This window comes from Pristiophorus japonicus, chromosome X (assembly GCF_044704955.1).
Source record: "Pristiophorus japonicus isolate sPriJap1 chromosome X, sPriJap1.hap1, whole genome shotgun sequence".
Lineage (NCBI taxonomy): Eukaryota > Metazoa > Chordata > Chondrichthyes > Pristiophoridae > Pristiophorus > Pristiophorus japonicus.
This window is the reverse complement of record NC_092010.1, coordinates 19653076-19675452: the sequence shown is the minus strand read 5'-3', so window position 1 is coordinate 19675452 and position 22377 is coordinate 19653076.

Genomic DNA, 22377 nt, shown 5'->3' with positions numbered 1-22377 from the left:
TGTGTTGCATCTGGCCGCCCATTATACGCCCCGTCTGACTTTCCCTTCCATTGACTTCAATAGAAAAAAAATCGGGTGTTGTGTATAATGGACGGCTAACTCAATATCACCGATCTTACACTATCACCCAAAGTTAAAATTACCCCGTCTATTTTTATCTGTTGGAGAGAGATTGATTGTAAACTGCTGCCCCTACAATCAGCTGTCTTTTACTACAGAGATTTTTAAAAGCTGTAAATAATAGAAAACGATAGAGAGAGATTGAGTCGACTAGGCCTATATTCTCTAGAGTTAAGAAGAATGAGAGGTGATCTCATTGAAACATACAAAATTCTTACAAGGCTTGACAGGGTAGATGCAGGGAGGATGTTTCCCCTGGTTGGGGAGTCTAGAACCAGGGGTCACAGTCTCAGAATAAGGGGTCGGCCATTTAGGACTGAGATGAGGAGGAATTTCTTCACTCAGAGGGTAGTGAATCTTTGGAATTCTCTACCCCAAAAGGCTGTGGAGGCTCAGTCGTTGAGTATACTCAAGACAAAGATCGATAGTTTTTTGGATATTAAGAGAATCATGGGATTATGGACAATGTGCAGGAAAGTGGAGTTGAGGTAGAAAATCAGCCATGATCTTATTGAATGGTGGAGCAGGCTCGAGGGGCCGAATGGCCTACTCCTGCTCCTATTTCTTATGTTCTTATGTTCTTATCTGAAATAAAATGCTGGAAATACGTAACAGACGCATCAGCATTTGGAAAGGGAAAGGGCAGATTAATACAAAAGCAAAATACTGCGGAAATCTGAAATAAAAACAGAAAATGCTGGAAATACTCCGCAGGCCAGGCAGAGAGAGAGAGAGACAGAGTTAACGTGTCAGGTTGATGGAAAAATTAAAGATGTAACAGATTTTAAGCAAGTGCTGAGGCAGAGAAAGGGGGGAGGGGAGGAAAGAACAAAAGGGAATGTCTGTGATAGGGTGGAAGGCAGAAGAGATTAAGGGCTCGACTTTCCATCGGGAAAGTATAGTGATATTATTATTTAATATCACTAGATATCTGGCGTTAGTGATATTATTTTTTTTCAGGATCGCCGGAATATCGCCCATTTTAAAAACCGCTAGTTTGGGCGTTAGCAAGTCCACAGCAACGGCCGTTCTGCGCATGTGTGGTATTTTTTAGGTGATTAACTTTTCCCGCGATTCGGGAGGTCAGAGGTCATCTGCACATGCGCAGAACAGAAAGAGAGAGAGAGAGAGAGTCGAGTGTGGTTGGAAAGCTGGTTTTGTGGATTGGATATTGAATAATTGATTTATGCCAGAAAATAACTGAAAATAATTATAAATAAATAATGGAGCACGTAGAGGAGGTGTTGAGTGATGTTATAGAGGTGGAGGAGGTGGATGAAGGGAGTGATCTGGGTGAGGTGGGAGAGGAGATGGGTGGCAGAAGGCGTGCCGAGTGTTTTTCCGAGGAGGCATATGTTGTCCTCGTCCACGAGGTAAGAACTCGTTGGGCCCAATTGACCCGGGGTGGTCGTGGGAAACCACCCCCCAGGGTTTATCAGCGAATATGGGCGGAGATCGGAGAAGTGGTCTCATCTGTAACACATGAGGTCCGTGAGCCGAACCGTGAGCGCTGGAACGACTTTGTTGGTGCTGAAAGAGTAAGTATTAAATTTATTAAATTTATAAATTGTAATGATGCAATGACTCATTAATTCAAATGTAGATCTGCTGGATTGTAATGAGGCTGGTAATCTTGGTGTCATGCGTTAGTTCCTAACCTCGATCTTATTAAATTTATTCTCAGATCGTAGATATAACCATGCATTCAATTGCATACAAAGTGTATTAGCATATAACGTTAACGATGAATAGCAAGGGCAATGTGACTAATTGTGAATTATCTGTGTGTTCTGTGTGTTGTGTTGTGTAATAGTAATAGTATCTATTAATATCTGTAATATCTGTAATAATACCTAGGCAATGAGCTTATGCCATGCTCTTTGCCAAGGAAACTGTCAAAAAATCACGCCGAGCAAAGGCGGATTGGAGGAGGACCGGCAGATCTGTGCCAACTCACCGACCTCGAGGAGCGGACGTTGGCGTTAGTGGGAGTCCACAATCTTTTGACCATCCGTGGTGGTGCTGAACCTGTTCTTGTGCTACGTGAGTAATGTATAAACCATTGGTGATTTAAAGTAATTTAATGCCATTTCAGTACAATATATGATTGACGTAATGTTATGTAATGTTATGTAATTAATGATGGGATCATGAAATATCATTGTAATGCAATGCAGATCCTGTACTATCATGATGTCAATTATATGTGACGTCTGTCAGTGATATTTATAGCAGCAGTGTTGCTCCTCATACATATGCCTGCTTACATTTTCATATCACCCTGGCATCCCCTTCTCTTCTAATAATCTCATTTATGTTTTCTAGGTCCCCAGGCTCCAGGCTCCCCAGGCTGTCTGGAGGCAAGGAGGCAAGAGCCTCTCCTTTGCTCATAAAAGTTCTCTTGTCCACCGAGGACAGTGAGGAGGTGGAAAAAGAGTCTGCAGCAGGTTGTTCAAAATGTTCCTGCGGCCATGTCCTCGTCCATCAAAGAAGCAGCGGGGCCAAGCTCCTTGCAGCAGGGCACCCCGAGTGGTGCAATGCCTGCGGAGGTTGGTTCGGTGAGGTCGGATTGCTCCCAGGCTGGCAGAAGTCAACCTGGACATGGTACAACTGTCTCGGACGAGCGTCGACATTGGTCGAGAGCTCCTCCAGGCAATGGGCGGGTTAACCGGGCACGTTGCCACTCTGACCGCGTTGGTCTCGGAAGAGATGCCGCGGATGGTAGCGGTAATGGAGAGAATAGCCGATTCCATGGATGCCAGATGGCAGGATGTGGTCCCGGAATACGGCACTGCACCCCAAGGTGCCGTACCGCCATTGTCGATGGATGCGAGTCAGGAGGAAGCAGTTGCTTCTGACTCGGAGGACATTTCTTTGGAAACATCCTCTCCAGTTTCTCCAGCCCCAGCTTTGACTCTGCCCCGTCCCAGCCCTCCCACAGCAGCAGCGCTCGAGGTGCCCTGCTACAAGGTGGCTTGGTATGGATACAAGGGGGGGTGTGAGTGGGAGAGGGGGGTTCAGACCGGGGCAGGGGGGGTGTGGTGTGCGTAAAGGCAAGAGGCATGGCCGCAAGTCCGGGAGGGGGGGGAACTGTATTCTTTTGTATTTTTGTATTATTGTTATTAATAAATTTGTTGACTGTTGGGTGGGGGGGGGGTGTTTGTTATATTTATAATTGTTTTTGAAAGTTTGTTGTTGTTGTTATACTGTTATATATTATGCTGTTGTTAATGTTGTTACCGTTATTTTAAAAAATGTCACTGTTGGGGTGGGGGTAGATGGGTGTTTATATATTTGTTTAAAAAATTCTTTAAAAATGTTGTAATCATTATATATTTTTTATTTAACTTAACATTGTTGTGCAGTGTCTTCCAATAACAGAAACATTATACATCAATACGAAGTTTGTTATTGTCTTTAGATGCTCTGATAATGACTCCACGAGGCAATGTGTTGTACTCGAACTGTAGTGACCTTAGTCCTTTAGTGATAACTCCAGAGTGAGGATCACACCCCTGGTGGCCTGCCTTTTATACTAGGCCTGGCAAACCTGTACAGGTAACCTACCAGTCTCCCACTGAGGTGCCCCCTGGTGGCACACCTTGTCCAAGCAGTAACCATGTAGGATACATGACAAAGTTTGAAAACAATGGCGAGGCGAGGCCAGGCAAGGATGAAACGTAACGCAACTGTAACTGTCACCAACGTAACTTCACTCAAAACGTTCAACAGTCTTGCAGCTGCGTAACTACCACGGGGCTTTTCCTGCGGTCTAGCGTGGGGTGGGGGCATGGTTTCAATGCCAGCCTGACTGTCCTCCCCAAGGTTCTCGTCCACCTCCTCGTCCTCTCTTCCGCCTCCCCTCTCTCCTGAGGTGGACTGGCAGTCCCACCTGGCAATTCTTGTCCCCTGCTGATAGCTAGGTTATGGACCATGCAGCACACCACAATGAACTCAGCGACCTGCTCAGGTTGGTATTGTAGGTTGCCTCCTGAGTGGTCCAGGCATCTGAAGTGCTGCTTAAGCACTCCAATTGTCTTTTCGATGATATTGCGTGTGGCTATATGGCTTTCGTTGTAGCGCTTCTCGGCTTCCACCTGGGGCTTACGCATGGGGGGGGGCCATGAGCCAGCTGGCATGAACTTGAAGCAGCCTTTTATGAAAAGTCCTCCGAATTACAAAATGGCATCCATACCGCTGGGTTATGGTCAGGTGAGTGCAGCTTTTCTTGAGCGTCTTTTTGGGCGAGCAATCATTTGGGCGGTATATGGGCGAGATGCCGAAAGTAACGCTCGGTGATAATCTGCGCGGTATTTGGGCGTTAGTTTCCATTGTAAACAGTCTTCTGGGCGGTGCACGAGTGATGACATCAGATTTTATTTAAAAAATATGGGCGGGTGGTTCAGCTCATTCCCGGCGTTAATTGTATGCCAAAAGTTGCGCCGGCGATAAATGGGCGATAATTGGTCATTAGTTTCCATTTTTAATCAAAAATGGGTGTTAAACTCAATCTCAGCGGTTAAATGAGCGGTAACTGGGCGGTAACTAGGCGATTCCGATGGAAAGTCTAGCCCTTGAGGGCTGAATTTTCGGCTTTGATGATTTCGGGGCGGTAATGGCGGCGGGGCGGTAAAGTTAGCGCCCGGGAACAGTTTGCGCCTCAGTCGGTAAGTTTGGGCAGCTGGGCCCTGAGTCAGGGGGAGCAGCGCTAAGGGAGGTGTTGTACACCTCTCTCAGGGCGTTAGGGTGGGAAACTCCCGAGCTAAAGAGCCGGGCCGGGAGCGATCCAGGAGACACCTGGGGGCGGGGGGATCCTAAAAACCCCACAAAAACATCCCCAAAACATTGTCCTCCCCACCACAACACAAATCGCAAAACAAATTAAAAGAAAAAATAATCACACTTGTCCACTGCTTACCTCTTCGCCGACGGGATGGGTGGACCGCCCGATTTCCCAGGCGGTCACTGCGGGACGTGCTGCGGGGCGGACGGGTCGGGCTGAAGTTCAAACTCGCGCCGGTGTCACAACCAGGGGGCATTGCACACCGGGCGCGGCTCTTCCGGGCGGTGCTGCTCCGCGCCGTCGCTAAACCGGACCCGAGGATCGCTGCAGGGCGCTGGAGGCTGATCGCCCGGCCAGAGCACCTCACCGCCGCCATTGTCACCGCTCCGAGGTGAAAAACAGAGCGCAGAGGACCCGAAAATGCAGCCCTAGGTGTGCACTTTTTGATCCAAAGTACTCCCCACACTGGATATATTCAAAAATATAGTTATAAAAAGTTATCGTTTTTTTTTTAAAGGTTAGTTTTCCCCCACGAGTAACATCACCAGAGTGTTTAAGCACAGCCCTCCTCATACTGATGGAGAGAAGTCCCATGCTTCTCTGGGTAGCTCCATTCATTTTAATGGGTCTGAAACTTTGAACATCCTTCTGACGCAATCTAGAGTCAAACATGCCAGGAAAACATGCTGCCAGCAAAGTATACAATGTACCTAGACAGCAGTGCATTTTTCCACAGTAATCAACCAATATTTTAACTTTTGCACAGAAATGACTCCCTCGAGACTTCTTCCTCTTTAAAGTAAATCCCCATTGGCTACTTGGGTGAGATAACAGAGGGATGCTGTGTCAATAAAATTGTAATCCAGCGGCCTATAAAAGGCTCAGCAGTCCGGGGAGTCGAGAGAGGCGGGAGTCGAGAGAGACAGCGGCCTATAAAAGGCTCAGCAGTCCGGGGAGTCGAGAGAGGCGGGAGTCGAGAGAGACAGCGGCCTATAAAAGGCTCAGCAGTCCGGGGAGAGTCGAGAGAGGCGGGAGTCGAGAGAGGCAGCGGCCTATAAAAGGCTCAGCAGTCCGGGGAGAGTCGAGAGAGACAGCGGCCTATAAAAGGCTCAGCAGTCCGGGGAGAGTCGAGAGAGACAGCGGCCTATAAAAGGCTCAGCAGTCCGGGGAGAGTCGAGAGAGGCAGCGGCCTATAAAAGGCTCAGCAGTCCGGGGAGAGTCGAGAGAGGCGGGAGTCGAGAGAGGCAGCGGCCTATAAAAGGCTCAGCAGTCCGGGGAGTCGAGAGAGGCAGCGGCCTATAAAAGGCTCAGCAGTCTGGGGAGAGTCGAGAGAGGCGGGAGTCGAGAGAGACAGCGGCCTTTAAAAGGCTCAGCAGTCCGGGGAGAGTCGAGAGAGGTGGGAGTCGAGAGAGGCAGCGACCTATAAAAGGCTCAGCAGTCTGGGGAGTCGAGAGAGGCAGCGGCCTATAAAAGGCTCAGCAGTCTGGGGAGAGTCGAGAGAGGCGGGAGTCGAGAGAGACAGCGGCCTTTAAAAGGCTCAGCAGTCCGGGGAGAGTCGAGAGAGGCGGGAGTCGAGAGAGGCAGCGGCCTATAAAAGGCTCAGCAGTCCGGGGAGTCGAGAGAGGCAGCGGCCTATAAAAGGCTCAGCAGTCCGGGTACCGGTGCAGCTCCAGCTGAGAGAAGTCAAAAAGAAGTAGAAAGAAATCAAAAGGTGACGCCACAGCCAACGTGGTAAGTGATTGGCTGCTGATTGGTGAGTAGTTTTTCTTTTTCTTTATTAGTCAGTAACTTTTAACATTGTTGTCGGCAATTTAAGTGTATCTAAGGGTTAAGTCATGGCAGGACAGCTCGGTCACGTGATATGCTCCTCCTGTACCATGTGGGAACACGGGGACAACACCAGTGTCCCTGACGACTATATGTACGGGAAGTGTGTCCACCTCCGGCTCCTGACGGTCCGCGTTGCGGAGTTGGAGCTGAAGGTGGATTCACTCTGGAGCATCCACGATGCTGAGAATGACGTGAGTATCACGTGTAGCGAGTTGGTCTTACCGCAGGAGAAGGGTCCACAGCCAGCGAGGGAATGGAAAACCAGCAGGAAGAGTAGTGCAAGGAAGGTAGTGCAGGGGTCCCCTGTGGTCATCCCACTGCAAAACAGATACACTGCTTTGAGTGCTGTTGAGGGGGATGACTCATCAGGAGCGGGCAGCAGCAGCCAAGTTCATGGCACCGTGGCTGGCTCTGTTGCACAGGAGGGCAGGAAAAAGAGTGGGTGAGCGATAGTGATAGGGGATTCAATTGTAAGGGGAATAGGTAAGCGTTTCTGCGGCCGCAACCGAGACTCCAGGATGGTATGTTGCCTCCCTGGTGCAAGGGTCAAGGATGTCTCGGAGCGGGTGCAGGACATTCTAAAAAGGGAGGGAGAACAGCCAGTTGTCGTGGTGCACGTTGGTACCAATGACATAGGTAAAAAAAGGGATGAGTTCCTACGAAATGAATTTAAGGAGCTAGGAGCTAAATTAAAAAGTAGGACCTCAAAAGTAGTAATCTCGGGATTGCTACCAGTGCCACGTGCTAGTCAGAGTAGGAATCGAAGGATAGCTCAGATGAATATGTGGCTTGAGCAATGGTGCAGCAGGGAGGGATTCAAATTCCTGGGGCATTGGAACCGGTTCTGGGGGAGGTGGGACCAGTACAATCCGGACGGTCTGCACCTGGGCAGGACCGGAACCAATGTCCTAGGGGGAGTGTTTGCTAGTGCTGTTGGGGAGGAGTTAAACTAATATGGCAGGGGGATGGGAACCAATGCAGGGAGATAGAGGGAAACAAAAAGGAGGCAAAAACAAAAGACAGAAAGGAGATGAGGAAAAGTGGAGGGCAGAGAAACCCAAGGCAAAGAACAAAAAGGGCCATTGTACAGCAAAATTCTAAAAGGACAGAGGGTGTTAAAAAAACAAGCCTGAAGGCTTTGTGTCTTAATGCAAGGAGTATCCGCAATAAGGTGGATGAATTAACTGTGCAAACAGATGTTAACAAATATGATGTGATTGGGATTACGGAGACGTGGCTCCAGGATGATCAGGGCTGGGAACTCAACATCCAGGGGTATTCAACATTCAGGAAGGATAGAATAAAAGGAAAAGGAGGTGGGGTAGCATTGCTGGTTAAGGAGGAGAATAAGGCAATAGTTAGGAAGGACATTAGCTTGGATGATGTGGAATCTATATGGGTAGAGCTGCAGAACACCAAAGGGCAAAAAACGTTCGTGGGAGTTGTGTACAGACCTCCAAACAGTAGTAGTGATGTTGGGGAGGGCATCAAACAGGAAATTAGGGGTGCGTGCAATAAAGGTGCAGCAGTTATAATGGGTGACTTTAATATGCACATAGATTGGGCTAACCAAACTGGAAGCAATACGGTGGAGGAGGATTTTCTGGAGTGCATAAGGGATGGTTTTTTAGACCAATATGTCGAGGAACCAACTAGGGGGGAGGCCATCTTAGACTGGGTGTTATGTAATGAGAGAGGATTAATTAGCAATCTCGTTGTGCGAGGCCCCTTGGGGAAGAGTGACCATAATATGGTGGAATTCTGCATTGGGATGGAGAATGAAACAGTTAATTCAGAGACCATGGTCCAGAACTTAAAGAAGGCTAACTTTGAAGGTATGAGGCGTGAATTGGCTGGGATGGATTGGCGAATGATACTTAAGGGGTTGACTGTGGATGGGCAATGGCAGACATTTAGAGACCGCATGGATGAACTACAACAATTGTACATTCCTGTCTGGCATAAAAATAAAAAAGGGAAGGTGGCTCAACCGTGGCTATCAAGGGAAATCAGGGATAGTATTAAAGCCAAGGAAGTGGCATACAAATTGGCCAGAAATAGCAGCGAACCTGGGGACTGGGAGAAATTTAGAACTCAGCAGAGGAGGACAAAGCGTTTGATTAGGGCAGGGAAAATGGAGTATGAGAAGAAGCTTGCAGGGAACATTAAGACGGATTGCAAAAGTTTCTATAGATATGTAAAGAGAAAAAGGTTAGTAAAGACAAACGTAGGTCCCCTGCAGTCAGAATCAGGGGAAGTCATAACGGGGAACAAAGAAATGGCGGACCAATTGAACAAGTACTTTGGTTCGGTATTCACGAAGGAGGACACGAACAACCTTCCGGTTATAAAAGGGGTCGGGGGGTCTAGTAAGGAGGAGGAACTGAGGGAAATCCTTATTAGCCGGGAAATTGTGTTGGGGAAATTGATGGGATTGAAGGCCGATAAATCCCCAGGGCCTGATGGACTGCATCCCAGAGTACTTAAGGAGGTGGCCTTGGAAATAGTGGATGCGTTGACAGTCATTTTCCAACATTCCATTGACTCTGGATCAGTTCCTATGGAGTGGAGGGTAGCCAATGTAACCCCACTTTTTAAAAAAGGAGGGAGAGAGAAAGCAGGGAATTATAGACCGGTCAGCCTGACATCGGTAGTGGGCAAAATGATGGAATCAATTATTAAGGATGTCATAGCAGTGCATTTGGAAAGAGGTGACATGATAGGTCCAAGTCAGCATGGATTTGTGAAAGGGAAATCATGCTTGACAAATCTTCTGGAATTTTTTGAGGATGTTTCCAGTAGAGTGGACAAGGGAGAACCAGTTGATGTGGTATATTTGGACTTTCAGAAGGCGTTCGACAAGGTCCCACACAAGAGATTGATGTGCAAAGTTAGAGCACATGGGATTGGGGGTAGTGTACTGACATGGATTGAGAACTGGTTGTCAGACAGGAAGCAAAGAGTAGGAGTAAATGGGTACTTTTCAGAATGGCAGGCAGTGACTAGTGGGGTACCGCAAGGTTCTGTGCTGGGGCCCCAGCTGTTTACACTGTACATTAATGATTTAGATGAGGGGATTAAATGTAGTATCTCCAAATTTGCGGATGACACTAAGTTGGGTGGCAGTGTGAGCTGCGAGGAGGATGCTGTGAGGCTGCAGAGCGACTTGGATAGGTTAGGTGAGTGGGCAAATGCATGGCAGATGAAGTATAATGTGGATAAATGTGAGGTTATCCACTTTGGTGGTAAAAACAGAGAGACAGACTATTATCTGAATGGTGACAGATTAGGAAAAGGGGAGGTGCAAAGAGACCTGGGTGTCATGGTACATCAGTCATTGAAGGTTGGCATGCAGGTGCAGCAGGCGGTTAAGAAAGCAAATGGCATGTTGGCCTTCATAGCAAGGGGATTTGAGTATAGGGGCAGGGAGGTGTTGCTACAGTTGTACAGGGCATTGGTGAGGCCACACCTGGAGTATTGTGTACAGTTTTGGTCTCCTAACCTGAGGAAGGACATTCTTGCCATTGAGGGAGTGCAGCGAAGGTTCACCAGACTGATTCCCGGGATGGCGGGACTGACCTATCAAGAAAGACTGGATCAACTGGGCTTGTATTCACTGGAGTTCAGAAGAATGAGAGGGGACCTCATAGAAACATTTAAAATTCTGACGGGGTTAGACAGGTTAGATGCAGGAAGAATGTTCCCAATGTTGGGGAAGTCCAGAACCAGAGGTCACAGTCTAAGGATAAGGGGTAAGCCATTTAGGACCGAGATGCGGAGGAACTTCTTCACCCAGAGAGTGGTGAACCTGTGGAATTCTCTACCACAGAAAGTTGTTGAGGCCAATTCACTAAATATATTCAAAAAGGAGTTAGATGAGGTCCTTACTACTAGGGGGATCAAGGGGTATGGCGAGAAAGCAGGAATGGGGTACTGAAGTTGAATGTTCAGCCATGAACTCATTGAATGGCGGTGCAGGCTAGAAGGGCCGAATGGCCTACTCCTGCACCTATTTTCTATGTTTCTATGTTTCTATGAATCACTTCAGGAAAGGTTGGGAGAAAAATGAAAGAAACTGTACAAGGAACACATCAGTGGGTAAGTAAAAGAAAGAACTTGCACTTAAAAAGTATATTTCATGTTCTCAAATCATTTTATAATCAATGGATGACTTTTGACGTGCAGTCAATGTTGTTACGTAGGTCAGCATGGCAACGAATTGGCAAATATTAAGTTCCCACAAACAGCAAATGAATGAATGACCAGATAAGATGTTTTTGGTGTTGATTGAGGGAGGAATGATGGCCAGGACACCAGGACAACTCCTTGCTCTTCTTCCAACAGGGCCTTGGGGTCCCTTACCTTAATAGGCAGATGGGCTTTCTCATCTGAAAAACAGCACCTCCAACAATATAACACTCCCTCAGTACTGTGCCGAAGTTTCATTCGAGATTATATGCTCAAGTCTGTAATGGACCTTGAATCTACAACTACTTTAGTTGTGCACTTTATCAAGTGCCCCCTGATTAAAGGGGGGGGGGAGGGCACACTCCGAAAACTTTTCAAGTGCCCCCTTGTTTTTTTGTTGTTTTTTGGGGTATTTTTGAGGGCACAAGAACACAAATTATACAAGTGCCACCTGGCTAAAAGGCGGGGTGGGGCACTAAAACCGACAAACATAGACAAATTAAACTTTAGACACTAACAGATCAAATCAAAATTTGGTTGCCGGGGGTGACGATACACTCCAGTCCCTCCGGCGCCCACCTCTCGCGGAAGGCTGCGACCGTACCGGTGGACACCGCGTGCTCCATCTCCAGTGTAGGGGAGGACGGAAACCCCCTCATTTTACCCAGAAGGAAAAGGGCTGTGGGATCGGTCTGTGCTGTGAATTGAAACCGATACAGTTTGACCGTGGCAGAGCAGTGATTGGACGGGGGAGGACACCAGAGGGCCAATGGTGGGACAGAGTCAGCCCGAAGCATGGGGCTCTCAAGCCAATGGGAGAGCACTTGCGTGAAAACTATGGGACTGACCCATAGCCATTTATCGGGCTTCCCCATGTTTACACTATGAAAGGAAATTATGCAGACCTTCAGAAAACTAGGGAACCCAAAACAAACCAAGGGCCTACACAATGGCTACAGGAGGCCAACCCAATCAACCCCCACTCAAACCTTGAGTAGGTTAACATCAGTGGAAAAAACCCCCCGCAATAATCTAAAACTGCTGCATTTTTCAAAATCACAAAGCCCACCAATGGGAAGAATCAATTTCAGCAGGAGAGGCGGACTGGATAATCTGGCTATAAAAAGGGGTTTCTGACGTAGTGTGGGTGGTTCCCTGCCCTCGTGATCCAACAACCTGCAAGCCTCTTGACACTGAAGGAAAACCAGTGTCCGAAGACACCGAAGATAGAAGAAACAAACCACCAGACTGCAGAAGGCACAGTAGTGAGTATAACCTCTGGTCCCCGGAACTCCCAACTCAGTTAGGCCAGGAAAGGTGGGAGGTTGGGCATTGTACTGCTAAACTGGTGTAAAGATTTTCGTTGTGTCCGTTTAGTGGGATTTAGGGGGATTGTTTTGTTGGTGTATTGCTGTTTGTTGAGATACACCTTGTCAAATAAATTGGAAGCCTAAGTTCCTCTTGGAATCACCTTATCTCAGTTCTATTGTATTACATCTCCTGATCGTGAGTCTTATGTCAGAACAGTGTAAGGGAAGCTAGGAGCGCCTTGAAAACGCTCAACTGTGTGTCACAGGCTAGGGAAGAAGGGGTTAGGAGTGTTTGACACTCACAGGTGCCTCACAGGCTAGGCATAAGCTGTGGGGACGCACGAGTCTCAAAACCCCCTTCATAAGCTGTGGACACAGTCTCTCCAGGGGTGCTCTTGCAGCACTCAGGGTACCTCACAGGCCAGGCATAAGCTGTGAGGGCAGAAGCCCAGAGAGAGACACCCAAGGCACAACAACCCTGTGAAAACCCCTTACACCAGGGACACCCTGGCTCGGATGTAACCGCGGAAGAGAGGCAGGCAGTCGGACTGAACGACCCCCTCGATCGCTCGCTGCCTGGACCACCTTGAATCTACAATCTTCTGACTCAAAGGTGAGCATGCTATTAACAGAGTCAAATTGACACGACCTTACTTTAAGTACTTTATATTGAAACAGCTTACCCACAGCATTGTCTTCCCCTTTAAAGGAGAGGCAGGGCAAACCTTAATCTTCACAGGCTAACTACTCAAACCTCTTCTATACCCAGTTTCTCTCTCTCTCTCTCTCTATTCTCTTATGTGGGCAAACTCTACCAAAGACAACTTCTTCAAATCAGCATTCTGTGGGAAAAGAAAAGCAGATGGTCACAGAAGGACTGAAATCAATCTGGGCAGAGGGAAGGCTCCATCTGCCTCTCGTGACATTGCTTCAAAATTTGAAGGTTTCAGAATGACAATATCTTCAAAGCTATTAAATAATATTTTAATACAAGGACCCTATTTAACAAATTTGGTAAGCTGCATAACTGAGTTAAATATGCAAACTGTAATAAACAATGAACAGAAAATAAAAATCTTGACAATTTTTCCCGATAATTCTAAACCGCAAATTGGATGTTTATTTAATTTACTATTTGTATAACTATAATAAGTTATGGCTTATATAAGTTATAGATTGTAGCGTTTCACATATGTGGAACCCAGGTTTTCTCATGAAATTCAGATATGGGGTGAAACAAATGTAACTTTATTGCTTTCTATTACTTTTTTAAAGTCAAGACAAGTAGCATGAGCAAGGTACAGTGCGCACAAATTTGTAGATGGAAGCACACCAACTACACGGAAAACAGAAAAGAAAGACTTGCATTTAAATAGCGCCTTTCACAACCTCAGGACGTCCCAAAGTGCTTTACAGCCAATGAAGTACTTTTGGAGTGTAATCACTGTTGTAATGTGGGAAACGCGGCAGCCAATTTTCGTACAACAAGCTCCCACAAACAGCAATGTGATAATGACCAGATCATCTCTTTCAGTGATGTTGATTGATGGATAAATAGTGGCCAGGACACTGGGGATAATTCCTCTGCTCCTCTTCGAAATAGTGGCATGGGATCTTTTACATCCACTTGGTTTAACGTCTCATCCGAAAGACGGCACGTCCGACAGCGCAGTGCTCCCCCAGTACTGCACTGCAGTGTCAGCTTAGGTTTTTGTGATCAAGTCTCTGGAGTGAAGCACTGTCTAAGTTCCATATAAATATTGTGATTTTTACTCTCTTGAAACGTTTCTATGAAAAGTAATGAGTATAGGGTACTCTTTTTATAAATTACTTCTTTCATAACAATGCAGGATATTTACCATTAAAATAATGAGTTCTTTAACTCCAAAAATGCCAATTATGATAGTATAAGGGGCTTTTTTTGACACTGGACAATTTGGCTGGAATTTTCTGTACCTAGACGGATCGGGTGCGGGCGGTCTCCGTGGCGGGTCGTGACTCCGTTCTTCATTCCATCCTGCTCCTGAGATCGACTTTCCATTAATGGGCCTATTAAAACCCGCCCAGCACGTTTCCCAGCCCTATTAAATGCTGCAAGTCTGATGACGTTATCAATGACGCGTTTTCAGCCGGGATACTTAAAGGAGCCTTGGCCACATTACATTTGAAGGTTCACCTAGGAGTGTGCAGGCACTGCACTGCACCACTGGAGTGTTGCAACGAGTGCCAGACATGACTGCACAGAGACAGAAGGCTACACCCACCCAGGTTCTCAGATGACTTCCTCCATATGCTTGTGGAGAGTGTGAGAGCACGCAGGGAGGTCCTCTTCCCTTCCAATGGGCGGAAGAGACCTCCCCAGCAGACCAAAGGAGCCTGGCTCCAAATAGCAGAGGAGATCAACAGCAGGAATATTGTCAGGATAGCCTGGTTGCAGTGCTGGAAACGCGTCAATTATCTCATTAGATCAGGAAAGGTGAGTGGAAAGCCACACTCAACTTCATCCTGCTGTGCTTCTCATCACATCTCTACCACTCTGCCTTCCCAACCCTACTCTACACATCCTTACTCACACCAACATACCTCGCACGCCCACCCATCGCTCTCTCTCTATCTACATTATCACATCCCCATCTGACTAACCACTCTTCACACTCACCCTCAACCTAATGCAATCATACCAACTAACAACACAGAAGGCATTGCCACCCCATTCCATCACAGTCACCCTGTAAAGATGTTACCCATCCATTCCTTACACTCAGGAGAAGAGAACCCACAATAAGAGGGTGAGGGAGAGAACTGGAGGTGGCCCTCCATCATTGGCCAACTTATCTGCAGCAGAAGAGGTTGTCCTGGAAGTCTCAGGGGTCGCAGAGCAGCTGGAGGTGGGAGACAGAGAGAAGGGGGACATCTCAGCAACCTAGTGACAGAATTACATCTCATACAGCCACATGGCACACAGCAGTCACTCATATGGGGACTGATGTCAGCAGCCGGTGAATGTTCCTCATGTGCACAATGGTATCTGTACCCAGTCCTGATATAACATATCTAACTCATCTCTTTACTGTCCCACAGGTCCATCAAGAGCACCCCCCCCGCCTTCCCCCCAATGTCTAGGAGGAAGAACAAGATGACTCCTCAGAGGAGCCTCCAGCCTCTGAGGACGTACCGTCACCAGACATAAACGCACCCAGCACCTGCGCAGATATGCACACCTGGGTGGGTGCCACGCGAGATAGAGTAGTGCTGTCTCCAGGTGTGTCACAACTCACAAGTGAGCAGGAGGAGATGGTGGAGACATGGACAGCAGTGGAGACTCCTTGCCAGAGGGCACAGGACGCTTCCAGCTCTGCTCAGCTGCATGCAGACGCTGACCCTCAGGGGGCCATAGAGACAGAGGGTGATCCTGGAGGTTTTAGCAAGTAGTTTAGGAGACTCAGTCAGGTTTTGCGATTGAAATGTCTGCAAATGTGCAGAGAATGGAGGCGTCCATCTCCAACATGGGCACCACCATGTCACAGGCGATGGCGATTGCAAGCTCTTCCATGGAAAGGATGGTCACCTGTATAGAGCAGCTAATGCACCACTCGTAGGAGCACATGGTCTCTATGGAGAATAGATGGCAGACACTCATAAAAAAATGATAGAGAGGGAAGATAGATTATGAAAGTAAACTAGCACGAAATATATAAAAAGATAGTAAGAGTTTCTACAGATACATAACAATGAAAGGAGTGGCTAAAGTAAATGTTGGTCCCTTAGAGGATGAGACTGGGGAATTAATAATGGAGAACGGGGAAATGGCAAAGACTTTGAACAAATATTTTGTATCGGTCTTCACTGTAGAAGACACTAAAAACATCCCAATAGTGAATAATCAAGAGGCTATAGGCAGGGAGGAACTTAATACAATCACTATCACTAATGAAGTAGTACTTGGTAAAATAATGGGACTAAAGGCGGACAAGTTGCCGGGACCTGATGGCTTATAGCCAAGGATCTTAAAAGAAGTGGCTGCAGAGATAATGAATGCATTGGTTGTAATCTACCAAAATTCCCTGGATTCTGGGGAGGTTCCAGCGGATTGGAAAACAGTAAATGTAACGCCCCTATTTAAAAATGGAGTCAGACAAAAAGCAGGATACTATAGACCAGTTAGCTTAACATCTGTGGTTGGGAAAATGCTGGAGTCCATTATTAAGGAAGCAGTAGCAGGACATTTGGAAAAGCATGATTCAATCATGGTTTTATGAAAGGGAAATCATGTTTGACAAATTTGCTGGAGTTCTTTGAGGATGTAACGAGCAGGGTGGATAAGGGGGAACCAGTGGATGTGGTGTATTTGGATTTCCAGAAGGCATTCGATAAGGTGCCACATAAAAGGTTACTGCACAAGATGAAAGCTCACAGGGTTGAGGGTAATATATTAGCATGGATAGAGGATTGGCTAACTAACAGAAAACAGAGAGTCGGGATAAATGGGTCATTTTCCAGTTGGTAAACAGTGACTAGTGGGGTGCTGCAGGGACCGGTGCTGGGAGCCCAACTATTTACAATCTATATTAATGACTTGGATGAAGGGACTGAGTGTAATGTAGCCAAGTTTGCTGATGATACAAATATGGGTGGGAAAGCAAATTGTGAGGAGGACACAAATAATCTGCAAAGGGATATAGACAGGCTAAGTGGGTGGGCAAACATTTGGCAGATGGAGTATAATGTGGGAAAATGTGAGGTTATCCACTTTGGCAGAAATAATAGAAAAGCAAATTATAATTTAAATGGAGAAAAATTGCAAAGTGCTGCAGTACAGAGGGACCTGGGGATCCTTGTGCATGAAACACAAAAAGTTAGTATGCAGATACAGCAAGTAATCAGGAAGGTAAATGGAATGTGGGCCTTTATTGCAAGAGGGATAGAGTATAAAAGCAGAGAAGTCTTACTACAACTGTACAGGGTATTGATGAGGCCACACCTGGAGTACTGTGTACAGTTTTTGTAATGTATGTAGCACTCAAATCACTGACTCCACGCGGTCTCGTGTTGTAGTAACTGCTGTGACCTTAGTCCTTTATTGTGCAACTCCAGAGTGCCTCTCAGGTGTGGTGGACAGCCTTTTATACTCTTGTCTTGCAGGTACTTTCAGATCTCCTACCACAGCGCCCTCTGTGGCGCACCATTGTACTTATACATTTAATGTACCTGGACAATACATAACATCTCACTCCCCCCCAGTTCCAAAAGCCATTGCCGGCTACCTCGGCCTTGTTCGTCCTGGTTGGTTTGTGAGTGTGAGTCCATGACCATCCACTTCCCTCTTCCCCGCCCCCCCATGTGGAGATTATGCTTGCGATCCGGTGCAAGCATGTGGTATTTGCAGTCCTTACATGGGTGATGAAGTACACGAGCATAACCCCAACAGAAAGCAGGTATACATAGACAGTGCATTTGTATGGTACATATGATATATGGTACAGATGTTATGTTAAAAGGTTGCAGGTGCATTGAACAGTTATTTAATCCCAGCTCCACTGGGTGAGGTATGGTGGCAGTATACTGCCCCCTTTTGCCCGAGGTAATGGCTGTGCTGAGACAGGGTATCGCAACTGGTGCGTTGCCTCTGTTCCCAGTAGTTGCCTTAGTAGCTCATCTGCAGCCGCTGAACCATTGCATGAATCACATAAATTCGGAAATCGCATTGGCCCCTTATGTATGTTAGTCACGGACCCATTAACTCTTTTACTTGTACCTCGTGGTATTAACTCTTCGTAAATCATTCATATCCATCATTTTAAACACAGTAACCATTCAGCATCAAAATATCAACTCTTATCCTAAATCACTACATCATACAAATCACATTACGCATTTAGACTCGCTCTTGCCTTACAAAAATCTTTTTGTGGGGACCGCCAACGGTGTAAGGCCCTTTTAATGCTCCCGGGTGCATTTCCCTTTTAAGACGCCATCATGTGGTTCCCACGAGGCTTCCCTTGGGCGACGCCATTTTAGTTGTACTGCTTGCTTTTGTTCTTTGCAGCCACGAGGCTCGCCACCATCTTGAGCTCGCTGGCCTGACGTTTTGCTGCAGTTAATAAGGGATAGAGGGGATAAAGAAGAGAGAAAAAAAAAGAAAAACGGCCATGAACGAGTCGCAGACCTGACTGATACTGCAGTCGCTGGAACAGCTCCTCCTGCCATCGCCGCTCAAACCAAGGCTTCCAGCAAGAAGAGGAATTTGATGAATGGCTCCCTGAAGCAGATCAAGGGCACGGGCGCCTCGGACTCCTTCAAAATCGCTACGACGGATCCCCAGGGGAAAGAAGGTGAAGAGGCCAGCAGCCAAGAAAGCAGCAGCCAAGAAATCTCCAGCGACGAAAGCAGCAGCCAAGAACGATTCGATCAGTCATAGTCCCTGTGGCTTCCATAACTGCCATAATTGCTGCTGTATCCGCCGCTCTGGCTCTTATGCCCACCCGAGTAGCCGTCGCGTTCTCCCGAGTTATGCCGGCCGCCTCCGTAGCCTCCTCTGCCGCCGTAGCCGCCACCACCACTGCCCAACTTTTTCTCTGCACGGCCTCCCACGATTTGGCGGCCACCAATGGGTTTGCCGTTCAACGCCTGCTCTTTCAGGGTCTGCTCGTCTGTGTGTGGCATCTTTCTCCTCCAGCTTGGTCGGCGCTGCTCTTTGGGAACCCGGGGAACAGCGGTCTGTGGAGGAATGAAGTCTTCCCAGCTCCCACGGACCTTCCCCATCCACCTCCTGCCTAGTAGCGTCGGCCCATCGCCTGCAATGACCCACAAAGGTAAACCATGCGTCTCGCCCCCGTGGGATACCTGCACATCTGCTCTGTCAAGAACAGGTATTAGTTCCCTGGTGTAAGTACGCAGCTTCGCCGTGACCGGGACCAGCTTGGGTCGTGCAGCTGGGTTGACCCACAGTTTATCAAAGGTTCTCTGACTTATCAACGACGGACCCGATCCAGTTTCCACTTCCATACTCACTGGGACTCGGTTAATCTTGACCTCCATAATCACTGGAGCCGAATCGTCGGTACACGTGTACAGTCCAAGCACCTCATCTTCTTCTGCCTGCTCCTCGCTGGATAGTAGATCATCCACCATCTCCTCAGCCACACGGTGAGTCAGGTTTCTTTTACACATACGCTGAAGGTGGCCTTTCGTGTGGCAGGTATTGCACGTATACTCCGCAAACCTGCACCGGTGAGCCCCATGGCTTCCTCCGCAGCGCCAGCATGGTGCTACTGGATTAGCCCCCCTCGGCAGACTCTGAGTTCCAGGACCCCGAGGTTCGTGCTTTCTGCCCTGGGCAGAGCCACGTTCTGCAATTTTGTCCATGGTGGGCACTATCCTGTGGACAGTGCCTGCCAGGTTCGAGATTGTGTGGATCATCTGCCTGGTGCTGCAAGTCGAGGTCATAAATGCCCTGCTGATGGTGATGGCTTGCTTCAGGGTGACTGTAGGTTCCGTGGATAGCAGCCTGTGAAGGAGACCCTCATGGCCAATCCCCACAACAAAAATGTCCCGCAACGCCTCGTCAAGGTGTGTGCCAAAATCACACGGCGCCGCGAGTCTCCTGAGGTCCGTAGCATATTTGGTGACATCCTGGCCCTCGGGTCATAGAAACATAGAAACATAGAAAATAGGTGCAGGAGTAGGCCATTCAGCCCTTCTAGCCTGCACCGCCATTCAATGAGTTCATGGCTGAACATGAAACTTCAGTACCCCCTTCCTGCTTTCTCGCCATAACCCTTGATCCCCCGAGTAGTAAGGACTTCATCTAACTCCCTTTTGAATATATTTAGTGAATTGGCCTCAACTACTTTCTGTGGTAGAGAATTCCACAGGTTCACCACTCTCTGGGTGAAGAAGTTTCTCCTCATCTCGGTCCTAAATGGCTTACCCCTTATCCTTAGACTGTGACCCCTGGCTCTGGACTTCCCCAACATTGGGAACATTCTTCCTGCATCTAACCTGTCTAAACCCGTCAGAATTTTAAACGTTTCCATGAGGTCCCCTCTCATTCTTCTGAACTCCAGTGAATACAAGCCCAGTTGATCCAGTCTTTCTTGATAGGTCAGTCCCGCCATCCCGGGAATCAGTCTGGTGAATCTTCGCTGCACTCCCTCAATAGCAAGAATGTCCTTCCTCAAGTTAGGAGACCAAAATTGTACACAATACTCCAGGTGTGGCCTCACCAAGGCCCTGTACAACTGTAGCAACACCTCCCTGCCCCTGTATTCAAATCCCCTCGCTATGAAGGCCAACATGCCATTTGCTTTCTTAACCGCCTGCTGTACCTGCATGCTAACCTTCAATGACTGATGTACCATGACACCCAGGTCTCGTTGCACCTTCCCTTTTCCTAATCTGTCACCATTCAGATAATAGTCTGTCTCTCTGTTTTTACCACCAAAGTGGATAACCTCACATTTATCCACATTATACTTCATCTGCCATGCATTTGCCCACTCACCTAACCTATCCAAGTCACTCTGCAGCCTAATAGCATCCTCCTCGCAGCTCACACTGCCACCCAACTTAGTGTCATCCGCAAATTTGGAGATACTGCATTTAATCCCCTCGTCTAAATCATTAATGTACAATGTAAACAGCTGGGGCCCCAGCACAGAACCTTGCGGTACCCCACTAGTCACTGCCTGCCATTCTGAAAAGTACCCATTTACTCCTACTCTTTGCTTCCTGTCTGACAACCAGTTCTCAATCCACGTCAGCACACTACCCCCAATCCCATGTGCTTTAACTTTGCACATTAATCTCTTGTGTGGGACCTTGTCGAAAGCCTTCTGAAAGTCCAAATATACCCTGCAGTGGTGGTAGAATTTGTATCTGGCCATGAGGATGCTCTCCTTCGGTTTCAGTTGGTCACGAATGAGTCCGATCAGCTCCTCATATGACTTTGTCCCTGGCGTTCCCGGGTGCCAGCAAATCCCTGACGAGACAGTAAACCTCATCGCCACAACTGGAAAGCAATATCGCCTTACGCTTCTCTCTCAGTGCGTCCGTGTCCTCCGTCAGATCATTTGCTGTGAAGTAGTACTCGAGCCTTTCCGTGAAGGCCTCTCAATCATTGCCCACAGTAAAATCCTTTAACGAGCCCAGAGTAGCCATGGTTGCGTGAACTTCGTCCGTGTCTTTGTCGCCAATGTAATGTATGTAGCACACAAATCACTGACTCCACACAGTCTGGTGTTGTAGTAACTGCTGTGACCTTAGTCCTTTATTGTGCAACTCCAGAGTGCCTCTCAGGTGTGGTGGGCAGCCTTTTATACTCTGTCTTGCAGGTACTTTCAGGTCTCCCACCACAGTGCCCTCTGTGGTGCACCATTGTACTTATACATTTAATGTACCTGGACAATACATAACAATTTTGATCTCCGTATTTAAGGAATTGCATTAGAGGTTATTCAGTGAAGGTTCATTAGGTTCATTCCGGAGATGAAGGGGTTGACTTATGAAAATAGGTTGAGTAGGTTGGGCCTATACTCATTGGAGTTCAGAAGAATGAGAGGTGACCTTATTGAAACATATAAGATAATGAGGGGGCTCCACAAGGTGGATGCAGAGAGGATATTTCCACTGATAGGGGAAACCACTTTTTTTACACGCTTAATACCCACTTAACGCCCATTTTACCGCTGAAATGACATATAATGCCAATATATCGCCCATTTTGGCACAAAATGGAAACTGACGGGCATTTTTAGGAGACTTATCACCAAGCGTTACTTTCCCCATGTGCTTAACGCCGGGAAAAAATATTACCGGCCACCATTTTTTTGGGGCGGAATCAACAGAATGGGCGAAATCAACGCACATAATATCACCCAGCGTTACTTTCCGCACGGAATTAATGCCGAGATTCAATATGAACGCCCGCCCACTGTTTTTTGTCGTAAAGAGCAGATTTACCCAAACTAGCGGCCATGGAGATCGCCCATCATCCATTTCACCACCTCGCACACATATCACCCACAATATATCGCTTGCTCAAAAAACCGCCCACAAAAAGTGGAACTAACCGGAACGAACGCCAGCGGTGTGGCTGGCATTTGTTAAATCCCACTCTTATGTGAGGAGCTGATATCTGAAAGAGCA